This window comes from Mus caroli, unplaced genomic scaffold (genome assembly GCF_978045245.1).
Source record: "Mus caroli unplaced genomic scaffold, Mus_caroli_1 scaffold_9, whole genome shotgun sequence".
Classification (NCBI taxonomy): domain Eukaryota; kingdom Metazoa; phylum Chordata; class Mammalia; order Rodentia; family Muridae; genus Mus; species Mus caroli.
The window spans coordinates 7,264,113-7,279,960 of record NW_028227264.1 but is presented as its reverse complement, the minus strand read 5'-3'; positions in this window follow the sequence as shown (position 1 = coordinate 7,279,960).

The following is a 15,848-nucleotide window of genomic DNA, read 5'->3' as shown; positions in this document are numbered from 1 at the left end:
CAGAAGATGGAAAGATCTCCCATGCTCATGGATTGGCAGGATCAACATTGTAAAAATGGCTATCTTGCCAATAGCAATCTACAGATTCAATGCAATCCCCATCAACATTCCAAATCAATTCTTCAACGAATTAGAAATTGCAATCTGCAAATTCATCTGGAATAACAAAAAACCCAGGATAGCAAAAACTCTTCTCAAGGATAAAAGAACCTCTGGTGGAATCACCATGCCAGACCTAAAGCTCTACTACAGAGCAATTGTGATAAAAACTGCATGGTACTGGTATAGTGACAGACAAATAGACCAATGGAATAGAATTGAAGACCCAGAAATGAACCCACACACTTACGGTCACTTGATCTTCGACAAGGGAGCTAAAAACATCCAGTGGAAGAAAGACAGCATTTTCAACAAATGGTGCTGGCACAACTGGTTGTTAACATGTAGAAGAATGCGAATCGATCCATTCCTATCTCCTTGTACTAAGGTCAAGTCTAAGTGGATCAAGGAACTTCACATAAAACCAGAGACACTGAAACTTATAGAGGAGAAAGTGGGGAAAAGCCTTGAAGATATGGGCACAGGGGAAAAATTCCTGAATAGAACAGTAATGGCTTGTGCTGTAAGATCGAGAATTGACAAGTGGGACCTCATGAAACTGCAAAGCTTCTGCAAGGCTAAAGACACCATCAATAAGACAAAAAAACCACCAACAGATTGGGAAAGGATCTTCACCTATCCTAAATCAGATAAGGGACTAATATCCAATATATATAAGGAACTCAAGAAGGTGGACTCCAGAAAGTCAAATAACCCCATTAAAAAATGGGGCTCAGAACTGAACAAAGAATTCTCACCTGAGGAATACCGAATGGCAGAGAAGCACCTGAAAAAATGTTCAACATCCTTAATCATCAGGGAAATGCAAATCAAAACAACCCTGAGATTCCACCTCACACCAGTCAGAATGGCTAAGATCAAAAATTCATGTGACAGCAGATGCTGGCGAGGATGTGGAGAAAGAGGAACACTCCTCCATTGTTGGTGGGATTGCAAGCTTGTACAACCACTCTGGAAATCAGTCTGGCAGTTCCTCAGAAAATTGGACATAGTACTACCGGAGGATCCAGCAATACCTCTCCTGGGCATATATCCAGAAGGTGTCCCAACCGGTAAAAAGGACACATGCTCCACTATGTTCATAGCAGCCCTATTTATAATAGCCAGAAGCTGGAAAGAACCCAGATGTCCCTCAACAGAGGAATGGATACAGAAATTATGGTACATTTACACAATGGAGTACTACTCAGCTATTAAAAAGAATGAATTTATGAAATTCCTAGCCAAATGGATGGACCTGGAGGGCATCATCTTGAGTGAAGTAACACAATCACAAAAGAACTCACACAATATGTATTCACTGATAAGTGGATATTAGCCCAAAACTTAGGACACCCAAGATATAAGATACAATTTGCTAAACGCATGAAACTCAAGAAGAATGAAGACCAAAGTGTGGACACTGTGCCCCTTCTTAGAATTGGGAACAAAACACCCAGGGAAGGAGTTACAGAGACAAAGTTCGTAGCTGTGATGAAAGGATGGACCATTTAGAGACTGCCGTATCCAGGGATCCATCCCATAAGCAGCTTCTAAACGCTGACACCATTGCACACACTAGCAAGATTTTGCTGAAAGGACCCAAATATAGCTGTCTCTTGTGAGACGATGCCGGGGCCTAGCAAACACAGGAGTGGATGCTCACAGTCAGCTATTGGATGTATCACAGGACTCCCAATGGAGAAGCTAGAGAAAGTACCCAAGGAGCTAAAGGGATCTGCAACCCTATTGTTGGAACAACATGATGTACTAACCAGAACCCCGGAGCTCTTGTCTCTAGCTGCATATGTATCGAAAGATGGCCTAGTCGGCCATCACTGGAAAGAGAGGCCCATTGGACTTGCAAACTTTATATGCCCCAATATAGGGGAATGCCAGGGCCAAAAGAATGGGAATGGGTGGGTAGGGAAGTGGGGGGCGCTATGGGAGAATTTTGGGATAGCATTGGAAATGTAACTGAGGAAAATATGTAATAAAAATATTAAAAAAAAAGTGAGTAAATAATTTAGAGAAATTTTATGGCAAATTACTCTCTTCCTTTTAAATAATTTTGTGGTAGAGCAATACAGAGAAGACTCTAGTTTGGAGTAAAAGAAAACACCTATTTGGCCTCCATAGTAACTATATAGTTAACTGATGTTTCCACATTATAGAACAATCATAGTAACCTATACATTGAGTAAAACCACAGTGGTCTACAGTTCTTGGCAACTCATACATGGGAAAAGTTGCAGTAATTAAGGCTCTCACTGTCTGTGAGCTGATGCCAAAGTTGGAAATAATTCTGGCTTAGTACACTGAATTCACATTACCTGGGAACATAAGTTTGAGGACAATGGATTCACCTGCTGGATCCATTATAGACATCTTTCTTCTTGGAGATAGTTGGTGGACCACATCTACCTTGTGAAGGAAAGCATATGTATGCCTGCTCCATGGGGAACTCCAGACATCTATAAAGAGCCAGCACTTTACTAGCCATGCAGATGCTCCATTTTTATGGTGATGCATCCATTTCTCTGTGATGCTGAGGTCTACAGCCTTCCTCCAAAGGTAGACATGATAATTGAGACATAGTGTAGGTTCTAACAAGGAACCTTCCTGTTCAACTAGTGTGTGTGTGTGTATGTGAGAGAGAGAGAGAGAGAGAGAGAGAGAGAGAGAGAGAGAGAGAGAGAGAGAGAGAGAGAGCATGTCCATGTACATGCATGATCTGCAGACATAGGGAGCTGGTGTCTCCACCCATGTGTGTATGCAAAGGCCAGAGAAAGATGTTTTGTGTCTTTTTCTGTTGCTCTCCACCTTACTCCTAGACAAAGGCCTACTACTGAGCCTTGGGCTAGGATTGTTTTCAAGCAAGGTCCAACTATCTGGTTGTTCAGACAACTGTGCCTATGTACAAGTGCATGTAGGAATAGATGAGACTTTTTACATGGATGCTAGAGATTTAAACCTAGGTCCTCATGCTTTTACAGTGAGTGCTCTCATAAAATAAGAGGCTGTTTGTGTATTTAAACAATTACAGAATGTCACTGATAAGAAAGGTCATTGCATCTTGGAAAATAAAAAAGAAGTGGAAGAGATGGGGGATGAAATCAATACCATGCAAAACTAAATGGAACGGGGGAGGTCAGAGCTTTCACACCGTCGGGGTGTTTCCATATCCTTAGCTATTTTTACTTGCTATCTCTGCCACCTCTTCTGTGATGGGAGCTGCTTTCTGCCTCGGTGATTTAACACATTGACCTCAGCATCACCTTTCAGTTGAGGTACAGCTGAAGGTGTCAGTGGAAGAGGTGGATTACTGTACACAAAAGACGCAAAGGAAAGGAAGAACAATAGGAAAGGGGCTTTTCTTGCCTGGAGAAGGTGCTCCAAGGACAGATCTGATGCTGGGTTCAGAAATCTGCCAGCACCTCTGACCTTTAAATTCTGTCAACACTGAGCTAAACTTGAAGTCAATGATGGAAAGGGCTTTAGATATAAATCAGCCCCAGTGTTCTCAGTCTATAGCTAAGGCACTTACACTTGAGATAGAACCTTGAAAACTTATAAAGCTGATTCGGAAAACCCACAGCTGCTGTTCAAAGGAGAAAAACAAAAAGCAAACAAACAAAAACAAAGGATAAGGGAAAACCTGCTTTCTAGATCCATTTTCTAATAGGAAAGATGATTTTGGTGTTATGAATGTAAAAGAATTTTTTAAAGACTTTATTTTATAGCATAGTAGAATACTACTTAAAACTTATCTTAATGTTTTTTGGGAAATTTTGTATTTTTTCTTTTTTTCTCTTTTATTCTTCTCATACATTATATCCTGACTGCAGTTTTTACTCCTTGCACTCCTCCCAGTTGGCCCCACAAACGCCTCCCTTCTCCCCAGATCCACTCTGCCTCCATCTCCCTTCAACAATAATAAGAACAGCAACACAATCAACAAAAAGAGCAGTATTCCCAGGGATATCCATCAAACATGGTCTAACAAGATACACTAAACTGGGCCTAAATCCTCATATCAAGGCTGGACGAAGCAACCCAATAGGTGGAAAAGGGTTCCAAGCACACACAGACAAATGAGTTAGCAACGCCTCCACTCCCATTGTTGGAAGTCCCACAGAAACACCAAGCCACACAAACCTAAGGTATATGCACAGTTCCTAGATCAGATCCATACAAGCTCCATGCTTGTCACTTCAGTCTCTGAGCCTGTATGAGTCCTGTTTGGTTGGTTCTATTGGCCATTTCTTATGATGTCCTAGACCCCTCTGGCTCCTACAATCCTTCCTCCCCTAATATCCTAATATCCATGTACAACTTTCTATTTGGGACAGTTATGCGCTATTTGGGTAAGATAATCTGCTCATACTGTAGCCTAGATGGGCCTGGAACTCATGCTATAGCCCAGGCTGGATTTGAACTCATGCATCTGCCTCTACTTTAATAGGAGTGAAATTGTGGATATGACTCACAATGCTCAATTCATTTACAGAAATAGATTCACACATCAATTTAGGAATATGGAATTTCCCATAAGTGAAGATAAGTGTGTCCAAAATATGTCCTCCAGAATCTTGTGTCAAAAATATGAGCCATCTCCATGACCTCTCACAGTGTAGATTAGGGTTGTCTGGGTGCAACTGAAGCTTCAAAACGTATCTGGAACATAATTTTTTAAAGCATGTATTAGCTACTTTTTTCCCCTGTGGCAAAATAACACAACCAAAATCAATTTAATGAAGAAAGAATTTCTATCAGCTTATGGTTCTGAGGGATAGCAGTCCATGATGGTGAAGAGACATGTCAACAAGTAGCAGGTATGGAACCAGAAGCAGGAAGCAGTGAAATCACATCTTTAACAACAAGCACAAAGCAGAAAAAGAGTTGGAAGTGGGCAACTCTCAAACGCTGTCCACAGTGATGTACTTCTCCAGCAAGACTGAACTACCTACACTATCTAACCTTACCCCAAAACACCTGGGGGCCCAGTGTTCAAATGTCTGAGTCTAAGAGGGACAATTCTTATTTAAAGTAACACAAACCACATTAATTGTCCCCAAACAAGTCCAAGGGTCTGTTGTCTTTAAGGAATGGTACTTACAGGGGCTTTCTGAACTTTCTTTTAAACATCTCCAGAAATTGACTCAAAGGATGTTCTCAATAATGCTGAAGAACATCATTTGTATGAATACCTAGTCCTATATATGATGCGAAGTAATGTAGATTCTGACTGGAAACTCTTCCTGAGTTACTTTCAATGTCACTCTAAGAAACATGTCTAATAGGACCCCCAACCTAGTCATCTTTGAAATAATAGTCATTATAATGGAGATGGAACACTGATGTAAAATAATGTAAACCTATCCTTCTCTTCTAAACATTTTTTTAAAAATAAATTTGGAGCCTAGTAATGACTGAAGGGACAGTGGCCAATGAGAATCCTGCAGTTCCTAAACTCTCTCAAAGCTGCTGTGCTTCCACGTAAGGTGCAACCTATGTATCAAGATGTTTGTGATGTCACATATATTTACATTCTAAAGGCTAGCGGAACATGGTCTGTTTTTCTTACTTTATATTTCACTTGCTTTTGCTTTAATTTATGCCAGGCAAAATAAAATGAAGGCCAGGAAGCAAAAGGATTCTCCTTGAGCTTTTCAATAAGCCTCCAAACCACCCATTTTCATCCCAGCATTCCCCTGTAGCATTTTTTTTTGTATTATCCTCATTGATGCTGATCCTTTTCTACCTAGTCTAGAGAATAACTACTTATTCCATAAGAATTTGTTTAGGTGTCAATCACTCTCCTCTAGGCTGAAAGGTTGTCCTTCTACGATCCCCATGCTGGAAGATTAGGACCCCAAGTGACAAGACTCCCAGTTGGTAAGCCTTTAAAGAGGTAGAGTCCAGAGGAGATGGTTTGACAATGACCACCATCGTGAGGGGAGTAATATTAGACGTGCCAAGTGGGTTATGTCTTGCAGGAACAGCTCAGGAATTGCAATAAATTGGTAAGAAAGTGCCTAGCTTCTCCTCAGACTCTCCTTTCTGATCTTGATATGTTACCTCCTGCTCACATGTAACTTCCCCCATGTGATGCTATCTTCTAAGGGCTCAATGTCATATCTTCATAGGAACTCAATGTCAATGCCATGTTCTTGGTTTCTAGACCTGTAAGCTAAATACGTAACTTTTCATTGTAATGTTCTCAGCCTTAGGAATTTTTTTTCTAACATAACACAATAGAGTAAGACATTTTGCTGTCACATTTGAAAAATTCCCCCATGCTCAGTCTTTAGAGCCTTCACTAGAGTCATGTTCCTTTTCTCGATGACCTTACAGAATTGCCCATTTTAATGTGGCAACATCTTTTTTTCTACTTGGCTGCAACTCTTTGTCTTAACTACCTCCAAATTTCCAAGGAAAGGCAAAACAACTATGTTTGGGTTTGAAGGTTTGAAAATACCTAGCACTGGACTTTCTTTTATTTTGGTTGGATATTTTCTTTATTTACATTTCAAGTGTTATTCCCTTTCCTGGTTTCCCCTCTACAAACCCCCTATCCTGCCTCCCTCCTGCTGCTTCTATGAGGGTGCTCACCCACCCACCCATCCACTCCCAGCTCACCACCCTGGCATTCCCCTACACTGGGTCATTGAGCCTTCACAGGACCAAGCGCTTCTCCTCCCATTGATGCCAGATAGGGCCATCATCTGCCACATATGCAGTTGGAGTCATGGCTCCCTCCATGTGTATTCTTTGGTTGGTAGTTTAGTTCCTGGGAGCTCTAGGGGGTCTGGTTGGTTAGTTGTTCTTCCTATGGGGTTACAAACACCTTCAGCTCCTTTAGTCCTTTTTCTAACACCTCCAACGGGGTCCCTGTTCTTAGTCCAACAATTGGCTGCAAGCATCCTCATCTGTACTTGTCAGGCTCTGGCAGGAATCTCTTTAGATCAGATACTCAGGTTAAATATCCCTTCTGTTTACAGAAACTGAATTCTATGTGCAACCATTTCACTGAGCTGAGAAGCATGTCGTGGTCGCTGCACATTGTTACCTGGCCTGACCAACTGACTAGGGTTCTCTAAGGGTGGGGTGATCAGAGAACACGACTTATCAACATTAGCAGGAAATTACCTTTCCTAAAAGCAGAGTGTAACTTCTATACTACATGTTCATAGCCCAGCTTACTGCAGCAGAATCCTATCTGCCCTGAAATACATTGAATGGACAACAGAGGAATCAGAAGAAGCATTCTTTCCACTCACTCTCTTAAACTCTGGAGCCAACAGCCTTCAAATCCCTGACATTCTAGAGGTCCAGAGACCAAGCAAGCCTTTGGCTGGGCTCCATACTCCCAGAGCCTGGCAGCTTTAAGGCAGTGATTCTTAACCTTCCCAATATTGCTACCCTTTAATATAGTTCCTTGTGTTGTGGTGACCCCAACCATAAAATTATTTTAGTTGCAACTTCTTATGTGTAATTTTGCTGCTGTTATGAATCATAATGTAAATGTATGATGGGCAGGATATGTGGTGAAAGGATCATTTGACCCTCCCACAGGTTGAGAACTACTGCTCTAGATGAGGGTTTCCTCTTATAAGTACTGACCATAGGGGTAGGGGGTGATCTACTTATAAAGAGTAATACAGGCTTATAAAAGTCAGTGAGTGTAACAAGTCAAAATAACGAATCTCACTAGTTTCTAAAGCATCACACATCACAGTGTGTTTTCCTTACTTGTATTTGTAGTGGCTAGAGCGGCCACACACACACATACTGGCAGGATTTAGTGCCTTGAGAGTTAGAACTATTAAAGAAGACAGGTAAGCATGCAGCATGGAGGCCACCACTCGTCAGGCTCCAAAGTACAGGTTGATTTTGTCAATGTGGGTGTGGTTTGATGCTATAATTATCGGAGTACAGAGGAGAGGGGAATGATGCATTTCGGGGTGTGCACCCAGGCTAACATCCATGCACCACTGATACGTGAACATTTTAACACACTGGAAATTAAGTCTGTGTCTCAAATCTTCTACACTGTGGTACAAAGCGTTCCCAGCTCATTCTATTTTTGCCCCTGGACTGTTTCAGTTTGAAGACACATTAGGGGAAGATGACAGCATTAATTTAACAAACAATATTCATTTTGTTTTCATTAGTTGGTTTCATAGTTTCCTAATTCGATGCTTGATCTGATAAATGCATGGCACCCAGAGGGTGCTTCTGTTTGTATTAATAACATTTCATTCACACCTTGGCCATGCTGGGCCAACTCAGCTTTCCTATAAAAGGAATATGACTCAGAAATGTTCATGAGAGGAGGAATCCTTGGAATGCAGAAGGAAACTACAAAGGGCAGGGATAGGGAGGCCATGTACAGGTAAAGTCAAGCCTTGTAGATGATCAGCACACATGGGCTTTCGAAAATGTGTGCTGACAAGCTAGCTATGGAAGCCACATTAACATTGTGTGCCTTTACCTGTTAAGTGGCCAGGGTCAGTTTCACCATTATAGCATCCTATAACTGCAGAAGAGAGCATGTGAGACTTATACTTCACATACATTACATAGGCACTGAGGACCCTTGGGTTTCTCAGCAAGAAAACATAGAAGGATAGGTTATATACCGAGGGAATTGTAACCACTAGTCTGTTACACAGGCATGGTTGTCTCTACATTCATGCCACGTAGTCAACCAACTGCAGATCAAAAATATTTTTAAAGTGCACCTGCAGTGTTCAAAATTCATGACTTATCATCTCATAAACAATAAAGTGACTGCCAAATTCACAACATCTCCATTCTATTCAGTGTTATAAGTAACTTAGAGAGCATTCGGAGCATATGGGAGGGTATGAGTAGGTTGAATGGCAGTGTCACTTTCTATGAAGAGCTTGAGCATCCACATGAGTTTCAGTATCGCAAAGGGGTCCTAGAGCTTTTTTCCCCCAAACTTTGAGAAACCACTGTACTCACTCTGAATTTAAAAATTAGAAATTTATAACTACGGTGAGACTTTTAATACTTGCTACATACAAGAACTTGAGATCAACTCTGCCACTCCCTCCCCAGATGTCTTATCCTTAAAAGGGTTTCATGTGACTGGCCAAAAGTTTCTTAGCTAGTTAGTAAATGGCAGAAGCAAAATTTGAGCTTACTTCCCTCAGTGTACCAAGCCTGAGAACATAACATACCAAGCCTGAGAACTACATTAGCTCTAAATTAAACCCCCAAAGAGGCTTCTTCATTGTAATCTTAGATCTATCACTATGACTCAGGAAAGACACATTTTTTTCTGTAAAAATAAAAAAAAGATTTATTTGTTTGTTTGTTTGTTTGTTTAATGTGAGTACACTGTAGCTGTCTTCAGATACCAGAAGAGGGCATCAGATCTCATTGCAGATGGTTGTGAGCCACCATGTGTTTGCTGGGAATTGAACTCGGGACCTCTGGAAGAGCAGTCAGTGCCCTTAACCACTGAGCCATCTCTCCAGCCCCACATTATTTTCTTATAGAGTCACTCCACTTTACCATGTTACACAGTTGATATAGAAGAAACAAAGATACGTCTTTGAAATGAAGACTTTGGAAAATGGTTCTTGAAAACACAAAATTTTCAAATTTATTTCATCAATTTGTAGGTCTTGCTTCAGAATGCTTGCATTCAGAAAAAATTATCATTTATGTTTCTATTATTTAGGACATTAGACTGAGTCATTGCCGTGGGTTTGCTTTTATTATTAAATTTGACTTTTCTACAAATAAAGGAGTTAAGGTTACTTATCATTAAACTCTTAGTATAAAATATGCTATATACTGAATAAACAAGAACAAATTTTAGTAACATATAACATCAATGTTTCCCTAAGCTTAAATACCCCAGAAATTATTTCTCAGCAGTATTTGTATCTATTAGAGGAAATAAAGGGATAAAAGCGCATGCTTAATTTTGTTCAATTGGGGAAGAATGTTAAGACAGAAAACAATTTAGTAATAAAATATAGGAGCTAAAATGTGTCAGTGGATAATACACTTGCCTCAAGAGTATGAAGATCTGAATGTAAATTTCTAGAATCCCTGTAAAAAGCTGACCATGGTAGAACCTAACTGAAAACTCCATGTTCCCATGGCTGTGAGAGAGAGGACAGAGACAAAGAATCCCCTGTAGCTCGTGGATCAGCTAGCCTGGCCTATGACATGACAAAACAACAAAGAGATGCTGTGTAAAACAAAGTAGAAGAGAGGGGCTGACACCTCACATTGTACTCTGACCTCTCCATGTGTGTTGTGGCATTCATTCGTGGATTCATGCACACAAACAAGCAAACATGTTTTAGTCTCTCTCCCCGTGGCTGTGTGAAAATACCCTGACAAAAGCAACGTAAAGGAGAAAGGTTCATTTTGGCTCACAGTCCAAGATGCTCTTTATCATCACGGGGAAGGTAAGGCAGGAGGAGCTGGTTACAAGGTACCCACTGCCAAGCATGGTCCTACTCATAATTAAGCTGTCTTCCACTTCAGTTAACACAATCAAGATGAGCTTTCCCTGTAGAAGTTTGTTCTGGTTCTTCTTGCTATCCCCATGCTCCCAGAAATAAGACTCAGATTCAAATTATACTTAGAAATACATTGGCCATATAGTATAGCTAGGCTCTGCTGTGACTATATCATATCTTAGATAACCAAATTATTTTAACCTACATTCTGCCATCTGTTTACCTGTGCTTAGGTACCATATGTCCATCTTGTCACACCTTACCCTGGAGAATTTCCTGTCTGGCTCTCTACCAGCATTCTCTCTCTTCCAGGATGTCCCATCTCCTATTTTTTGCCTAAGCCAATAGGCCATCAGATTTATTATTGACAAGTGCCACATCCACACAGAATATCCAGACATAAGATATTCTTTCTACAATTCCCAGAGTGCCATATCTCATGTGGTTGTTGATTCTTGTGTGTGTGTGTGTGTGTGTGTGTGTGTGTGTGTGTGTGTGTGTATAAAGTAGTCTTTATTTGATATCATACATAAACCACAGTAAATGCCTTTCAGTGGTAAAAAGCAGCATACTTGATGTAGGGAATTCTAATTGAAACTGCCTTATCAAGAAGAGACAGTTGCCTCCTGGTGTTTAGCCATTGCTAAAGAAGCTAGTGAACACAAACTGAAACACAGGTGAGTCTTCTTGTTTCTGAGACAGTGGTAGAATTTTCCCAGTATTTAAACATATTCATATGCCCAGTTATATAAATCTAAGTATAAAACCAATTAATACCAGTCTTCCACCCATACAGACCATGGAGATTTGATCCAATCTTACTCTTGCCTCCACAGTACCTTTTCCACAGTGTGGCACTGGGCAGACTTCGGAACAACAATCTTCTTCCCTTTTTCAACATCACCCATTTTGAATTTGCTCCAGGCTGGTCAACACCATGAATGTTTGGACTCAACGACAAATGTCCTGCTCTCTGTGGTTGTTGATTCTTTCAAGTTGACAATGAATATTAACCATCATGTGTATCATATACATACAGAAAGATTTTAAAAACACACACACACACACCAACTAAGCATCCACACAAAAAAGAAAGAGATGCTATAAATATCAATCTAAATTCTGCAAAATATAAGTAACTCAAAACGTATTCAAGATGCATACATTCCTTATGTGACCTGATGCTCAAGAGAAAGAACTTAATATTGTTTTCTAAATTATGATTTATACTGAATTCCATTAATTAACTATATCACAAGGGAATTAGAGAGTTACTGTTCTAGGCTCTGTAAGACCTTGATGACCCACAGGGCATGGAGCTGAGAACAGCAGAGGGAATATGGTATTTGGTATTAGAGGACAACATCCAGACAATCTAATCTTAAATTATGGCACAAAAACTTTCAGATGTTGTGATTTGAATGTGGAAATTTCCCTGGTAGACTTCTGTGTTTGAATACTTGTTCCCCAGAGGGTAGTGCCTTTTAGAAGGTTGTAGAGCCTTTAGCAGGTGGAGGCTTACTTGTCAGGGGAGGAGGCTGGGCTTTTAACTTTTATAGCTTGGTCCTTCTCTCTGACCACACTCTGATTCCTTACTGCAGGTCCAATGTGATTACATTACCTTACACTCCCGTTGCCATGGTTCCTGTATTATGATGAAAGGTGTCCCTTTGGACTGTAAGACTAATCCCTTACTTCTTTAATATACCCCTTGTCAGGTATATTGTCATAGCAATGAAAAAAGTAAATTAAAATGTATAGCTGTGTGCTAAAGAAGGCCTAAAAGGCTGTAAACAGAGATCAATGGGCCATTTTCATGGGAGAGTGGAAAACAAGAATGCTAAGAGAAATGCAGACCATGGTATCAGAGGGGAATACAGACTCTAGTGGGAACTGAGCCGGCGATGTTTCAGGCTGCATTCTGCCAATGAGTCTGGATACATTATGCTCATGTCCCGAGTACTTTAGTGAGGATGAACTTATTAATAATGGACTAATGTGTTTGGTGCCAACAATTTTGAAACAGGTTACTCTTCAGTTTAAGGCATGGTTACTACTCACTATTATTTTCTATATCTACATATTTTAACAGAAACAACAGGTGAGGCCAAATGGTATGAAAAACATGCAGTTCGTTAAGGGAAAGGACTCATAAAAGTTGAAGAGGAACCTCTTGCTTTGCACTGGGGCAATGAATAATCTGTTCTGAGGGCAAGATGCACCCACCAAAAGCTCAGTTGCATAAATAAAAAACTTATCTGAAAGGAGAAAGCTTAAACTCAGAATGACAAGGATTTTCTTACCTATGGAAAACAACTTGCTAGGAAAGTATTTCCCCAGGGTCTACACACAAAAACTGCTGTAACTGAGGTTCAAGGGGAGGAAACTCCATTTCAAGGATCAGCAGAACCTGGTAACACTGCTCAAAAATTATTGGCTATCAGAGCATAAAAAATACAACATTAAAGTGGTTATGACATCTTCCCTCATGGTTTCATAGAGATAGACAAGACAAGTTATTATAGGGAGAATAAAGTCCTCATAAGGAGGCCCCAAGAGACCTTTACATGGAAAGTTGAAGGTGAATGTTAAGTGATGATGGAGACCCTGGGATATTAGAGACGCCAGAATCATGAAGCATCTTCTGAAGGAAGATGTCACTAAAGAGAATCAGGCTAAAAAGCTGTGTGTGCAGCAGGCAGTGAGTAGGAGATGAACTGATCATGATCATAAATGCCAGGCATGGTACTGTAAGATTATGTTTTCCCTGCATGGTTTTAGTCTTGTTTTGGTCTAATCTATTCTTGCTATGCCCCATTTGTCTCTTTAGGAATGAGCATGTTTATACAATATTTTATTGTGGAACTCTATAGTTTGTTTTCAATGTATAAAGGCTCATAGTTAAAAAAAAAAGTTGTCTTGAGTTTCAGGAGATGTGTTGAACTTTCAACAGTTTTGGGAATGTTAAGCACCATGTAGACTTGGAGAGTTGAGATGGATGAATGCATTGCATCACATGACAGCCCCAGAGCTATGGGAAACATGGGCAGACTACTGTGGTTTGAATGTTGAATATTTCCCAATACACTCACGTGTCTCAGCACGCTAGTGATGGCTCTGTTTTGGAAAGCTGTGGAATTTTAGAAGGTAGCAAGTCATTAGAGTTGGGCTTTCAGACTGCAAAGCCCAGCTCTACTTCCTGTCCACACTTGACTTCCTGGCTATGGGTGCAATGTGAGCAGCTACTGTTCTACTCCTGCCTTCGTGCCTTCTACAACATCATTCTTTCCATCCCACTGAACCGCAAGCCGGAACATAGCTTCCTTCATCAGAATATTCTTTGTTTTTGTTTTGTTTTTGTTTTTTTTTTTTTTTTTTTTGTTTTTTGGTTTTTTTGTTTTTTGTTTTTGTTTTATTTTTGTTTTTTGAGACACGGTTTCTCTGTATAGCCCTGGCTGTCCTGGAACTCACTTTGTAGACCAGGCTAGCCTCGAACTCAAAAATTCACCTGCCTCTGCCTCCCAAGTGCTGGGATTAAAGGTGTGCGCCACCACCACCCGGCTCCATCAGTATATTCTTAATAATCATTTTGCCACAATAACGAGAAAGGTAACTAATATAGCTATGTGAAGTGACTGTGCACTCTGCTGCCTCAGTGGGTTCTCTGTACATGGTCATCTTCAGAGACAGGTTGGTTTCCTCATTCCTAGTCTCCCTGCCCTTCTTATCTACCAGAGTCCCAGAGAAGATAACATCCCAATGATCTGTTCACATGGAAAACAAATATATAGTCTATGATAGATATGTCATCTCTTTAGGGAATGTGTTCACATCAGTGGCCGTGAGTCATACCAATCAGTGACTATCTCCTTAACCAGCTCTTAAAACTATGAGCAAAGGCAGCTTACATAAATGTACACTGCAACTTCCTGTTGTCTTGGATACTGCTTCTGGAGGCTTGTTTAAAATCTTTAGCACTTTCTTTTTCATCATCTTAAAATTTTAGGTGGGAGAATAAAGTTATCAAGAGGAACCACCAGGAAGAGCAGCAATGGCTCTTTCCCAGGCAATCTTAATGTTTTTATTAGAAAAAAGTGAGAATGAGACTCATCTCTCCTGAACATGGTGGAATAATACTCTACTACTGAGTAACCAGCAACAATTCTGGAGACGTGAGAGTGACAACATCAGTGTACAGAACAGCCTGTATTTCCTCTGGTTTTGCTAACCAGCTCCTTCAGCTGTGTCATCAGCTAGAGTACCTTGGTGGGATGTGAGCTACTAAAAATTAAAATAAAATAAAGCAAAAACCCCACTAAATTAATGTGTACCTAGTCTCCAATTTTTCCCTGCCCCATGACCCGTTTTCACCACGTAAGGCTTTTCTGTGTGCCTCATGAAACTCACCTTTTCCTCTTGCACAGTTAGACTGACCCATGAAACTCACCTTTTCCTATTGCAGTTAGACTCGCCCTCACTATTTGTTGTGGATGCTTCCAGTACTAAGGGGAAGTGGATGAAAGGGGGCAGGAGGAATGGGGACATTTTTCCATCTCCATTTGTGTTCTGAGGCGATTTCCACTGTCTACAGCTCCTCCAGGAAATCCCTCTTTGTTGCTCAGGCTCTGTAATTCCAAAATAACTATCCCCCCCCCCATTTTCCTCCTTAATCGTTGTACGGTTGTTTGCATCTATGTGTCTGAATCTTTTATGAATCTATTCACCTTGAAAGTATTCTTCATTAACCTCTTTTCATTGAGGTGGAGTCTGGCTTTTTCAAGTTCCTGACTGATGCAATTAAGAGTTTGAGAGGAACACTCCTCCATTGTTGGTGGGATTGCAAACTTGTACAACCACTCTGGAAATCAGTCTGGCGGTTCCTCAGAAAATTGGACACAGTACTACTGGAGGACTCCGCAGTACCTCTCCTAGGCATAAATCCAGAAGATGTTCCAACCGGTAAGAAGGACACATGCTCCACTATGTTCATAGCAGTCTTATTTACAATAGCCAAAAGCTGGAAAGAACCCAGATGCCCCTCGACAGAGGAATGGATACAGAAAATGTGGTACATTTACACTCTGGAGTACTACTCAGCTATTAAAAAGAATGTATTTATGAAATTCCTAGGCAAATGGATGGACCTCGAGGGCATCATCCTGACTGAGGTAACCCAATCACAAAGGAACTCACACAATATGTACTCACTGATAAGTGGATATTAGCCCAGAAACT